A 13,025-nucleotide genomic window follows, 5' to 3' on the forward strand; every position below is an offset into this window, starting at 1 on the left:
TCCTCACAGGGAGCCCGATGTGGGACTCGATCCCAGATCCCGGGATTACGCCCTAGCCAAAGGCAGGTGCTCAACCACTGAGCCACCTAGGCATCCTTATTTTTTTAAGATTTTATTTATTTATTCCTGAGAGACAAAGAGAGAGACAGACAAAGGCAGAGGGAGAAGCAGACCCCCTGAGGGAAGCCTGATGCAGGACTCGATCCCAGGACCACAGGATCAGGACCAGAGCCAAAAGCAGATGCTCAACCACTGAGCCACCCAGATGCCCCTCAAACCATCATTTTAAATCCTTCCCCACTCCTCCTCTCCCTCCTTCCCCAAAGTCCATGGATCCAGACACCACCTCCCTTTTATACAAACTGCCCTATTTATGCTGGATGACTCACACCAGGCTCGTAAAATTTTATGGGATTTCTGCAAGCTCATTACTTCCATTATTCGGTCAAAGAAAGCAAAGAACAGCTGGATACCTAGTCCAAGACCTAGCAAAGTTGTCACAGTGTTACAAATCAGGGTTTCAATTTTCAATAGGTTACTCTAAGTTAAGGTTAGTCAGTCAACAACCTGTAATGGGCAATTGCTAAGAGAAATGAATAAGACAGGAACATTCTCCCTTTCTCTGAGCTTACAATCTAGCCAAGGAGGCTCTAAGTAACCATTCATTTTGGCTTAAAGAATATTTATCATGAAAAATGTCAACTTCCCCGCAGTAGCTCCTAGAGAGATGAGGAAGGAAGGTTACGGAGTTGTATATATAACATTGAGCCCTGATTTCCAGGCAGTGTCAGCAACTGCCTTTGAGAATAATCAGGTGTCCTCAAAGAACTGTTTCATTCAGTGATGAAATTATTCGAAATCTAGATTTATCATCGTCCTTAGCAATTTCTTGTCTGGGGTTTTATGGTTGAGTATATCGTTTGGGAAAAAGGCACTTGGAAGTCATTTTTAAATAGTGCTTGCACTCAGGATACACTTTCAAATTTCAGATAGGGAGTTTGAGCACCTTTAAAATCCTGAAAGAAGTACCAGGTAGCTGATTATCCAAGGATATGGAAGGCCTCTAGGAAAAGAGGATTAAAAACATTACATCTCACTTTCCCCGAACTCCAGCCAAAAGCAAATTACCTGCTTCACTTTTAAATTTCATTCTGCCTGCCCTACTAATTCAAAGGCAAAAAGAAAGCTAGCGTGGGAGGGTACCTGGGTGGCTCAGTCAGTTAAGTGTCAGCCTTTGGCTCAAGTCATAATACCAGGGTCTTGGGCTCCGAGCCCTGTGCCTTAGGCTCCCTGCTCAGCAGGGAGTCTGCTTCTCCCTCTGCACCTTTCCAGCTTGTGCTTTCTAGTTCTTTCATAAATAAAATCTGGGGGAAAAAAAGAAAAGAAAAAAAAAAAGAAAAGAAAAGAAAAGAAAAGAAAAGAAAAGAAAAGAAAAGAAAAAAGAAAAGAAGGCAGACTGGGGTGGGGAGGAGAAAACACTTTTTAAATTTAAATCAGTAAGAAATTACCAACATAGTTGTATGGAAACTACAAGACTCTCTGTTAAGAGATTCAGGGAAGAACCTAGCACTGAAGGAACGCTGAATAACAGTGAAAAGTTTAGGCAATTTTGAATGAAATAAAGCATGGAACTGGCAGAGGACACGGAGGTAGAAGTATGCTGAAGTTGGGTGTGCGGACAAGCCGGCTGCCTAGGCTAGAAAAGAGGCAGTGACAGAAGTGACTCGGAGGAGGGAAGGACTGGCAGACTGCCCAACAGAGCACGTGAAGGAAATCAGATCTGCTAACAACAAGCTCCCACAGACACTGGGTTTCTAAGCAAGGTACTGACAAAGACACAGAGCAGGGTAGACTTTGGAGATAATCAGCCCCTCATTTTACAAATGGGGAGAATGAGGCCCAGCAGCATTAAGTGACTTGCCTGAGGTCTCACAGTGAGTGGAGGAGCTGGGACTAGGGCCAAATTCAGATCAAATCCGTTACTGAAGAGGAACTGACATTCATGTGAGGGATAAGGGGGAGGGGGAGGCACGGGACACAAAACAGTCTAGTCATTCAGGTTTGTCCTGATTAGGGCCAAGAACAGTATCAGGCTGGAAAAAGGCCATGACAGGTGACAGCCAGGGAAATAGGTGCAGATGACTTAAGACATTTAGGAAGGAAAAAACCACTAAGATTCAGTTGGTACAAAAAGAGGAGAGTATTGTAAGCACTGATCACCATCAAAGAATATCATCTTCCCACCAGCATTTGCCTTTGTGAAGCTCTGGTACAGAGATAAACCAGTAGCTTCTATTGAAGGTCCAGGCACCTGCCTTTCCCAAGTCCATTTCCAGAACCTAGAAAACCAAGAAGGACTCCTTGGAAATACCAACATGTATGACCCTACTAACTTGGGAGTATCTCAGACTCCCTACACATGGTAGGATAACAAGTGAGTAAGTAAAGAGATGAGATGGCTAACTGCAGTATTCACTAGAAGACTATGTCAAGGGGCACCTGACTGGCTCAGTCTGTTGAGCGTCCAACTCTGGATTTCAGCTCAGGTCATGATCTCAGAGTCCTGGGATTGAGTCTCACATCTGACTCCCCAGTGAGCAGGGAGTCTGCTTGTTTTCCTCTCCCTCTGCTTCCCACTCCACTTGTGTGTGCTTACTCCTGCATCTTCCTCCTTTGAAATAAATAAATATTTAAAAAAATAAAAAGACTATATGCCAAGAATTATGTTCAGGGGCACCTGGGTTAGCTCAGTCTGTTAAGCATCTGCCTTTGGCTCAAATCATTATCTCAAGATCCTGGGGTTGAGCCCTGTGTCACCTCCCTGCTCAGCAGTGAGTCGGCTTCTGCCTCTCCCTCTGCCCTCCCCCACCCCAATCTTTTTTCTCTCTAAAGCAAATAAAGTCTTTTTTTTTTTTTTTTAAGATTTATTCATTTATTCACAAGAGACACAGAGAGAGAGGCACAGGCAGAGGGAAGAGAAGCAGGCTCCACTGCAGGGAGCCTGATGTGGGACTCCATCCAGGGACTCAGGGATCACGCCCTGAGTCCAAGGCAGATGCTCAACCACTGAGCCACCCAGGGGTCCCATCAAGTAAATAAATTATTTTAAAAAAATTTTATATTTACAACTGCAGCACCTGGCTGGCCCAGTTAGTAGAGCATGCAACTCTTGATCTCGGGATCATGAGTTTGAGCCCCATGTTGAGTATAAAGTTTTTTTTTTTTTTAAGATTTATTTATTTATTCATGAGAGACTCAGACAGAGAGAGAGATGCAGAAACACAGGCAGAGGGAGCAGCAGACTCCTCGCAGAAGCCCGATGTGGGACTTGATCCCAGGACTCCAGGATCGTGACCTGAGCCAAAGGCAGGCCCCCAACCACTGAGTCACCCAGGCGTCCCTAAAGTTTACTTAAAAAAATAAAAAAAAAAAAAAAACTAATTATGTTCACAATTAAGCAATTATTTAAGTTTTTTTTTTTTTTTTAAGATTTTATTTATTCATGAGAGACACAGAGAGAGAGGCAGAGACAGGCAGAGGGAGAAGCAGGCTCCATGAAGGGAGCCCAACGTGGGACTCTATCCCAGGACTCCAAGATCACGCCTTAGGCTGAAGAGGCAGGTGCTAAACCGCTAAGCTACAGGGGATCCCATCGTTTACACATTTAAATTTGACAAAATAGGGATCCCTGGGTGGCGCAGCGGTTTAGCGCCTGCCTTTGGCCCAGGGCGCGATCCTGGAGACCCAGGATCGAATCCCACGTCGGGCTCCCGGTGCATGGAGCCTGCTTCTCCCTCTGCCTATGTCTCTGTCTCTCTCTCTCTCTGTGTGACTATCCTAAATAAATTAAAAAAAAATAAAATTAAAAAAATAAAATTAAAAAAATAAATAAATAAAATAAATTTGACAAAATAGGTGCCCGGGTGACTCAGTTGGTTAAGCATCTGCCTTGGGCTCAGGTCTTGATCTCAGGGTCCTAGGATCCAGCCCCAAAGGAGCTTCCTGCTCAGTGGGGAGCCTGTTTTCCCTCTCCCTTTGCCATTCCCATTGCTAGTGCCTGCGCGCTCTCTCTCCCAAATAAATCTTTAAAAATATACAAATTTGACAAAATGCATAGAAATTCAAATTCCTTAAGAAATTTTAGCTTGGGGGGGGGGGGGGCGCCTGGGTGGCTCAGTTGATTAAGCATCTGCCTTCGGCTCAGGTCATAATCCCAGGATCCTGGGATGGAGCCCCATATGGGGTTCCCTGCTCAGTGGGTGAGTCTGTTTCTCCCTCTGCCCTTTTATGCTCTCTCACTATCTTGCTCTCAAATAAAATCTTTATTAGAAAAAGGAATTTTCACCATGGTTTCAAAAGCAAAATGCTGGACTAGCATATAGTTATAATTAAGTATAACTAATAGTCCACGGAAGGTGACTTGTACAAACTTTAGGGGACGGGGGCACTTAAGTGGCTCAGTGATTGAGCATCTGCCTTTGGCTCAGGTCAAGATATGGAGGTTCTGGGATGGAGTCCCACATCGGGCTCCCTGCAGGGAGCCTGCTTCTCCCTCTGCCTGTGCTTCTGGCGCTCTCTCTCTCTCTCTCTCTCTGTCTCTCATGAATAAATAAAATCTTAAAAAAAAAAAATTTAGGGGATGTGTCTGGATAAAGAGAAAGTGGAAAATAATACCTCAGCATAAGGCTAACCACACCACCTATTTCCACAAAGATATCCTTGGCTTTGTGTATAGAACCTCACTACTCAGTGTAGTTCAGTAATATGGCCATCACCTAGGAATTAGAAATGCAGATCCAGAGGCTCCAACCTAAACCTACTGGATCAGAATTAGCATGTTAGCACGACCCTTCTCCCACAAGCAATTTATATGCACATTCAAGTTTGAGAAGCATGGACACAGAATACTTTAAGGGTGCACTGTATATAACAGTACCAAGCAGATAAAGTACCAAACAAGCGTATAAAGAGATGAAATATCTGTTCACTTTCTGTGTATCATATTTTATTAGGTATTGCTCAGACAGACCTCCAGTGTTTTTTATCAATTTGGTACTTACTAACGACCACATGATCTAAATGTGGGATCCATTTCACTTCCTGAAATAACACACCTTAGCTCTAGGGCTTTCATGACCATGAAAAATAAAACACTGGGATCCCTGGGTGGCGCAGCGGTTTGGCGCCTGCCTTTGGCCCAGGGCGCGATCCTGGAGACCCGGGATCGAATCCCACGTCGGGCTCCCGGTGCATGGAGCCTGCTTCTCCCTCTGCCTGTGTCTCTGCCTCTCTCTCTCTCTCTCTCTCTCTCTCTCTCTCTGTGACTATCATAAATAAATAAAAATTAAAAAAAAAAAAGAAAGAAAGAAAAAGAAAGCACTTAGTTGTTCTGAAAATATAGTAACGGTTAATTTTATTCAAGCTCCAACACTGAGTTCAGAGCACTTTTTCACAAGCTCCATTAATTCCTACAGGTTCCTGCGAGTATCATTAAATCCTCCAGCATCCCTAAGAAGCAGGTGCTTGGCAAACATCCAATCTCCAAATGAGATTCAGAAGGAAGTGGTCCTGAAAATGCAGTACCTTCCTGCCTCATCCTGCCAGTGTAGCTTCTCAGGCCCAAACTCTCTCCCCCACTGAGGCCTCATACAGCTGCACACTCAAGTACTTCCCAAAAGGGAGAAAGGTCAGAGGTATCATTATCCCATAAGCACTTGGGATTCCAGCTGTGGAGAAATTAAGCCGGTTAGGGGCTCAGAGAAGCCCTGAGTAAGATCTGGAAAGACAGGGAAATACAAAAGAAAGAACCTACTGAGAGGCTTTTAAGAGACAAGAGGTCCCAGATATTTGGTGATTTTAAGATGGGGATTGGGAGCAAGGCTTGGCAGACATGTGAGAAAATGATAAGATTTAAGTATCCATCCCCCACCTGCAACTCAGGGAAAAGAACAAAAAGAGTGACAAAGAGATTCCTCCAAATGACCTCTTTTCTTGATAAAAGGAAGGAAGAAAGCTAATGTAGGGAGGAAGTTTATGAGCTGGAAGACTGGAAGACTCTCTTTAGAATTTTTTCCCAATGGGGGTGGGGGAGGAGAGAAGCAAAGGAGAAAACAGTACACATCTAACCAGAATCTTATAGGAAGCAAACCACTGGAAGATTAAAAGTCCTGTGAATAACCAAAGAAATGTAAAGGGATTTCCTTTCCAGTTTAAATTCAGGGCTGGAGGGTCAGGCAGTCCTGGATCTGAGGCCAGCTCAAAGGGTAGAAAAGGGAAAAACTCTACAGACTCCAGTAAGCAGAGCACTGTCCAAAGGGAGTTAGAAACCAGAAAAAGGCAGAAAATGGGATAGGGCAAGCCAAGATAGAAGAGTTCCTGTTAGTAGAAAGCAAAAACATAAAAGGTAAAATAGATGTATGAAAGACAGCATGCAGGTACTCTTTAAGGGAGGGATCTTTTCCTTGGGGGAGGGAAATTCAAGGTGTGACTATAGGAAGTGTGCTCAGAAAAAAAGGCCACAGAAGCAGAGAAAGTGCTGTGCTAAAGAAAGATAAGCATTCACCAGAGGAAGGAAGAGGAAATGGGTGCCGGGACCAAAGCAGGGAGAGCACCGAAAAGGGAAATGGGGTTCCAAAGAGGAAAGTAAACTGAGTAACAAAAATGCCTTGGATAAAAGAAAAGCTAAAAAGGATAGGAGGCATCCTGCTCAAGAACCAGATATCATGGCGCAGGCATGAGAGAACTTAGAAAAAATGTGTGCCCTCCCAGATTTAAGAATCATCAGGAAGGTGGCTGCACCCCGAGGACTGGACAACCAAAAGGAGTGGATCCTGTACATTTTGGAAACACAGGAAACTAATACACTCTCAGATATGAACCTGAGTCTCCCCCAGGAAATAAAGTAGTTTAATTTGAGGAACTCATGAAAATGGGTGCAACCCCAAGAATACAGTGACTAGAAAAAGCAGTGAATTCCTTTATTTGTGCAACCGCAAATATCTACCTTTAAACTTCAGAATTTGGATCGCATTTTCAGTAGACTCTGGAAATAAGGAGCACCCCCAAGGGCTGGGGAAACGAAGCAGCCCCTAAATTTAAAAAATTTTGGAAAGCATTTGCAAGATCTGGGGCCAGGAAAAGGAGATTCTTTCTTGGATATGTGGGAATAGAAGTATCCCCGAAACTTTGGCTACCGGACCCCAGATTTGAGATTTAATTATGGAGCAAACCCCAAAATTTGAAAGGGAGTGCGTGTTCAGATTAGTGGCTCGGAAAAGGGAGTGTCTTCCCAGTTTGGGGGGGGTTGCCTGGGAAATGGGATACATCCTCAGTTTGAGGGGCTTTGGAAATTAAGATAAAACGCCAGGGCTGGAGTTTAAGAAAGGGAGTGCACCACATTCTCTAAACTATAGAGAAAGGGGACACTCCCATAGTCAGGGGCTTGAGAAAGGGGTGTGCTCCCCAGAATAGGATAAAAGAGTCAATAAAAGAAAACGCATTCCCAAAGCACAAGGCAACAGCAGCGGCTGGAGGTGGAGCTTTCGGGGACCACACAGCTCAGCCTCTCTCTAGCCCCAGCGCTAACCCCCCCACCCCCAACGCGGCCCGCTCCGCGCCCCGAGCCCGCACCCCGCGGCCCAGCCCCCTCGGGCGGCGCTGATTGGCCGCGACCGCCGTCATTCCCTCGGGCAGCCCTGGGGATTGGGCGCCGCTCGCACGCCCGCCACGCTCTCAGCAGCGGTCCCCGGGCCTCCCTCCCGGCTGGGCGAGCCGGGCCGGGCGGAGAGCGAGGCCAGGCAGGGGACCGGGCAGCGGCGGCAGCCGTCTCCTCTGCCGCTGGCACGGCGCGCGCACGGCGCGGGCCCGGCCCAACCCGGCCCCGGCCCTCCGGTTTCTCCTCGCCGCGCCTCGTCGCGAGCTCACCTCACAGCCCCGCTCCGGCTGCGCCGCTCCAGGACCAACCGACAGAAGGACTCTGCGTGCTGCGCACCACGTGACCCCCGGGACGCGCCCAGCGTATCCCCCGCCCCCCACACACACGCACCATCGCCACCACCGAGTGACGCAGCGCCCCAGCTGCCCCGCCCTCGGCCCCGCCCTGCTCGCTCCCCGTGGAGACGGCCCCCGCGGCCACGCCCACTGTCCTGACGCGCGGGAACCAGGCCGGCGCCCTGATCCAGAGCACGAAGTCCCCACTTGTCAGGTAACGCGAAGCCTGGGACTGGACACGCACGATCCATCACCTGTTAATTTTGCCTCCCAAGTGCATCTGGAAGCCTCTTACTTTTTTCCGTCCCACTGCTGACACTCCAGTCTAGGCCCCCTCTCTCTTAGATGATGGTCGTGCCCTCCATCCCATTACCCTTTCCCCTTCCAAGCCATTCTTCACACACAGTGGAAGCTTTTCAAAATTCAAATATAATCATAAACCCCGTTCTTCGGTTGAAATCTTAATATCCCCCTGTAGCCTATCAACCAGGCTCTTCAAAGTCTAATAAATCCTAACCTGCCTCTCTCACAATCTCACACATCCTGCTTTCCCACGTTTTCCACTCCTTTCAAGTGCGCAAGCCAGGTTCCTTGACCCCTCAGGGTCTTTGCACTAATACCTCCTCCACTTTGCCTCATTAACTCCTAGGAAAAGATTCCAATTGCTGGTGTGGAGAGGAGCTGTATTTCGCCTCTGGGGACCAAGGTCGGAGTTGCAGCCACATCAAAAGAGTATGAAATGTTTTCCCAATAGGACTTGGGAAGTCCCAAGGAGATTGGCTAAACATTTGTTATTTATGAGGGCAATGAGGACTTTAACTTACATTGAAAAGACAAAGCAGCCAGATTGTTTTTTTATATATATATTTTTATTTATTCATGAGAGACTGAGAGAAAGAGAGAGAGGCAGAGACACAGGCAGAGGGAGAAGCAGGCTCCCTGCAGGGAGCCCGATGTGGCACTTGATTCTTGATTTCAGCTCAGGTCATGATCTAAGTCGGGGGATTCGAGCCCCCTGTGGCTCTGTGTTCAGCATAGAGTCTTCATGTCCCTCTCCCTCTGCTCCGCCTCTCTCTCTCAAAGAAATAAAATCTTTTTAAAAATGTAAATCTAATCATGTCACCACCCTGCTTAAAACAGTCAATTTGTTCACCTGAATCCTTCACCCTTGCTTGTCCTCTAGGTATACTGACTTTCTCTCAGTTTCTATGATTCTTCCTACATTCTTTCTAGCTGCAGGCTCATTGACTAGGCTGCTGCTTTTTTGCAAAGCTGACTCTTCATCATGCAAGGTCTATTTGTCATCTCCTTGGTGAGACTCTCTGTAGCTACATAATGTAGAAGTGCTTCAGTCGATCAAATGCCTGCGCCATGACAATTACTCTCTATCTTTTCACTGTTCATTTTCAACAGAGCATTAACACAGTTTTGTTTCATTTATTCTCTTGATTGTATTTGTTTCCTGAATTAGAGTGAGGAACTATTTTATTTATATCAACTGAATTGTCAAATCTGGCAAAGAATAGATGGTCAATGTATATCTGTCGAAGAACTGAAAGGAAAGGAAATGATATTGAGAAGAAAAACTAGGGCAGGCCCAGTGGCGCAGCAGTTTAGGGCCTGCCTTCAGCCCGGGGTGTGATCCTGGAGACCTGGGATCGAGTCCCACGTCAGGCTCCCTGCATGGAGCCTGCTTCTCCCTCTGCCTGTGTCTCTGCTTCTCTCTCTCTCTCTGTGTGTGTGTGTGTGTGTCAGTGTGTATGTCTCATGAATAAATAAAGTCTTTTAAAAAAAAAGAAAAACTAGTAGATTCTTCTTTATGGCCCAAGTCCATAGGAGAGGTGTTCTTTAAATCAGGCTTGAAGAAGGCATTACTTCAGGGCAGAGGGAAGTGTTTAGGAAGAGGTTCTGGGAAACCAAGGACAAAAGCTTCGGCAGCACTTATAACAGTACAGAGTTTAGTGTGGCCCCTGTCCAAGGATAACATGCAAATTAGTGAAATATTCCATGTTTGTAAAAAAACAAAACAAAACAAAAAAACCTTCAGTAATTTAAGGACTAGAACCACCTGCATAAACTCATCTAAGTGTTCCAAATACACTAAGAAAGGATCTTCCCAGGATCCTCTTGGTTTATATTTATTAACATGAAATTGTTCAAATGTTAGTGGCTGCTGTAGCATATACAGGATTTGTTGTCCCACGACCATAAAATGCCAAGAATCCCATATTCAATAGTCCCACATAAATACAACATGTTTCTTCACTTATTTAGCCTGCATGTATTGAAACCCAGGTTTGGGACGCCTGGGTGGCTCAGCAGTTTAGCGCCTGCCTTGGGCCCAGGGCGTGATCCTGGAGTCCCGAGGTCGAGTCCTGCATCGGGCTCCCTGCATGGTGCCTGCTTCTCCCTCTGCCTGTGTCTCTGCCTCTCTCTCTGTGTCTCTCATGAATAAATAAATAAAATCTTAAAAAAAAAAAAAAAAAGGGATCCCTGGGTGGCGCAGCGGTTTGGCGCCTGCCTTTGGCCCAGGGCGCGATCCTGGAGACCCGGGATCGAATCCCACGTCGGGCTCCCGGTGCATGCAGCCTGCTTCTCCCGCTGCCTGTGTCTCTGCCTCTCTCTCTCTCACTGTGCGCCTATCATAAATTAAAAAAAAAAAAAAAAAAAAAAAAGGACACAGGGCAGAATGAGGTGTAGGCCCTGCTCTCAAGGATCTCACAGCCCAGTAAAGAAATCATTGCAATTTGTAAGTTAAGGTTCTTTTTGTCTGTTGCAAATACAGGCACTGACAGTGTTGCCAATACAAGCAAAAGAGAAATATATTACAAGGATATTAGGGGCCTAGAGCATGGACAGGAGGGTAAGCTTGGAAAACAAGCAGACAGAAAAGCAGCTTCACCAAGAAGCAGCTGCTGCTGCCAACAGCACCACACACCACAGCTGGGATTCAATCCTAACATCTTTTTGTCTTTGAGTCACTCCTTTAAGAGGCAAAAATCTTGGCCCAGAGCCATTGTTGATTGGTCAATCTCAGGTCACATGGATTAGTTCAAGCTGCCAGGGAAAGAAGAGAGGAGCAATCTGCCCCTATGGATATTCCCCCATTGGGAAAATTGGGAAAGAGGGGAGAGCTGATGCTGGCCAACCAAAATAATTTGATGCAGATATGAATAAAGTACCTTGGGAGTTAAGCTCTTTCTGATTCCTGCAGAAACCTGGCTTGCCAGCTTCTAAACTGGATCTTCACTGGCTGCTAGTCACAGAACCCCAGTTTGCAAAATTCTCATCTAAAAGCCCTAGTTTTACCACTGCCTCCTTAGCAGCATCCATCTTTGGGCCTTAAGATCCTCCCCAGCATCTCACTAGTAGTGGATCTCAACCTCCCAATTATATCATAGGTAGAGCCTTTCTTCATACAAGATGGGCATTCAACTAATAGTTGCAATTAGTAGAATAAATGAAACAATGAATGTAAAGCAGCCTCAGTTCCACAGAGTAGAATCGCTCCTGCTAAGTATCCAACCAATTCAGAACTATGGTCCCAGCCTGTAAAATGACAGCTCCACAAAGAAACCCCGCATACGCACGAAAGGCATTCAGTAGCTGCATGGAAAGTCTTTTAACTCCCTACGCATCACTTATCTTCTTAAATTGTCATATTTAAGTTAAATAGTGTATGAGAAAATCTATTATTAACTGCAAAGTTCTATAAAATTATTTTCTGATTACTTTCTTACTAGATTCGTCATCATCTAGAGTATTCAAAATGTCCCCGCCTAAAGAGAAGCAGAACTAATGCCCTAACATGAGATAGTATATTCAATTAGAAAACTGATCTTTCTCAGCCTCTAGCCAACAAACCTTTACACTCTGTCCTTATGCAACCCCAAGGTATTTACAATGAGTCTGTCTAGGGAAAAGGGGAAAACTAAAATAGAAAAGCAACCCTGGTGCCTGGGTGGCTCAGTCAGTTAAGCATCTGCTGCCTTTGGCTCCGGTCATGATCCCAGGGTCCTGGGATCAAGCCCCACATTGGGCTCTTTGTTCAGCAAGGGGACTCCTCTCTCTCCCTCTGCCTGCCTGCCACCCGCCCTGCTTGTGCTCGCTTTCCCTCTTTATTTCCCTCAAATAAATACAATCTTAAAAAAAAAAAGAAAGAAAAAAGCTGTGACTCACACTCACAGACCCCATATATTCAGAATATTACCAAGCTTGAGCATGTCAGTCTCCAAAGTAGGAACTAGGGTATGATATCTGCAGCACTCAGCTGAGTATGAGAACTCAGGAAGCCGGAAACCACAGTCACAGCAGCATATGAAAGGTCCAAGAACCTTCACAAGGCGCCAGGGGCCCAAGGGAAGCAAGTTGAGTCTTGGCCCTGGCCTGACGTCTTCCAGTCTGGACCTGATGGAAAGTTCTTGAGTTCCCCAAGCCTTAGTGCTCTCCAAGTGAGGGGGAGGAGAATTAAATAGGAATTCTGATATATTTCCAGCATTTTGCAAGATTATAGGAAAGGAGGAAGAAGAGGAAAAAGAGGAGAACATTTTTTTATTTTTGTCCTAGATACTAAGAAGAATAATAAGGGGCATCTGGTGGCTCAGTTTGTTAAGTGTCCAACTCTTGATTTCAGCTCAGGTCTTGATCTCAGGGTTGTGAGTTCAAGCCCTGTGTTGGACTCCACACTGGACATGAAGTCTACTTAAGGAAAAAAAAAATCTTAAAAAAGAGTGATAAAATCCACCTGGACTACTTCAAGGGACTAAGTCCTGTTCTACTTTGTCCTTTGGGAGCTCTAGTATCTGCACTGTTCTCTGTAATTTATGCATACTTAATACATATTTCTTGTGGGTTGAAACCCATGCCAATCCAGAGATAAAAGAGAAAGGGGGAGGAGTTTAGCCCTAGGGGTCTAAAGGAATGGAGGTTAAAGATGTCAATTAAATGAACAGTCTCTAAATCTGCTGGTACCCCACTCCCCAAATGTTTCTTATAATTTAATTTTAAATAGTTAATGCTATGCTAGGTGGTTCAAA

The 13,025-nt window shown here is 45.6% G+C and overlaps 1 protein-coding gene across 1 annotated transcript in view; it reads right to left on the reverse strand.

The window, feature by feature from the left end:
• Positions 1-8,127, reverse strand: part of PHF20 (PHD finger protein 20) — a 149,203-nt gene extending 141,076 nt beyond the window's left edge. The window contains exon 1 of the mRNA XM_041732612.1: positions 7,924-8,127. The gene's annotated coding sequence lies outside the window, so the exon portion shown is untranslated. The remainder of the gene's footprint in view (positions 1-7,923) is intronic.
• Positions 8,128-13,025: the final 4,898 nt, after the last annotated feature.

Source organism: Vulpes lagopus, chromosome 18 (genome assembly GCF_018345385.1).
Source record: "Vulpes lagopus strain Blue_001 chromosome 18, ASM1834538v1, whole genome shotgun sequence".
Lineage (NCBI taxonomy): Eukaryota > Metazoa > Chordata > Mammalia > Carnivora > Canidae > Vulpes > Vulpes lagopus.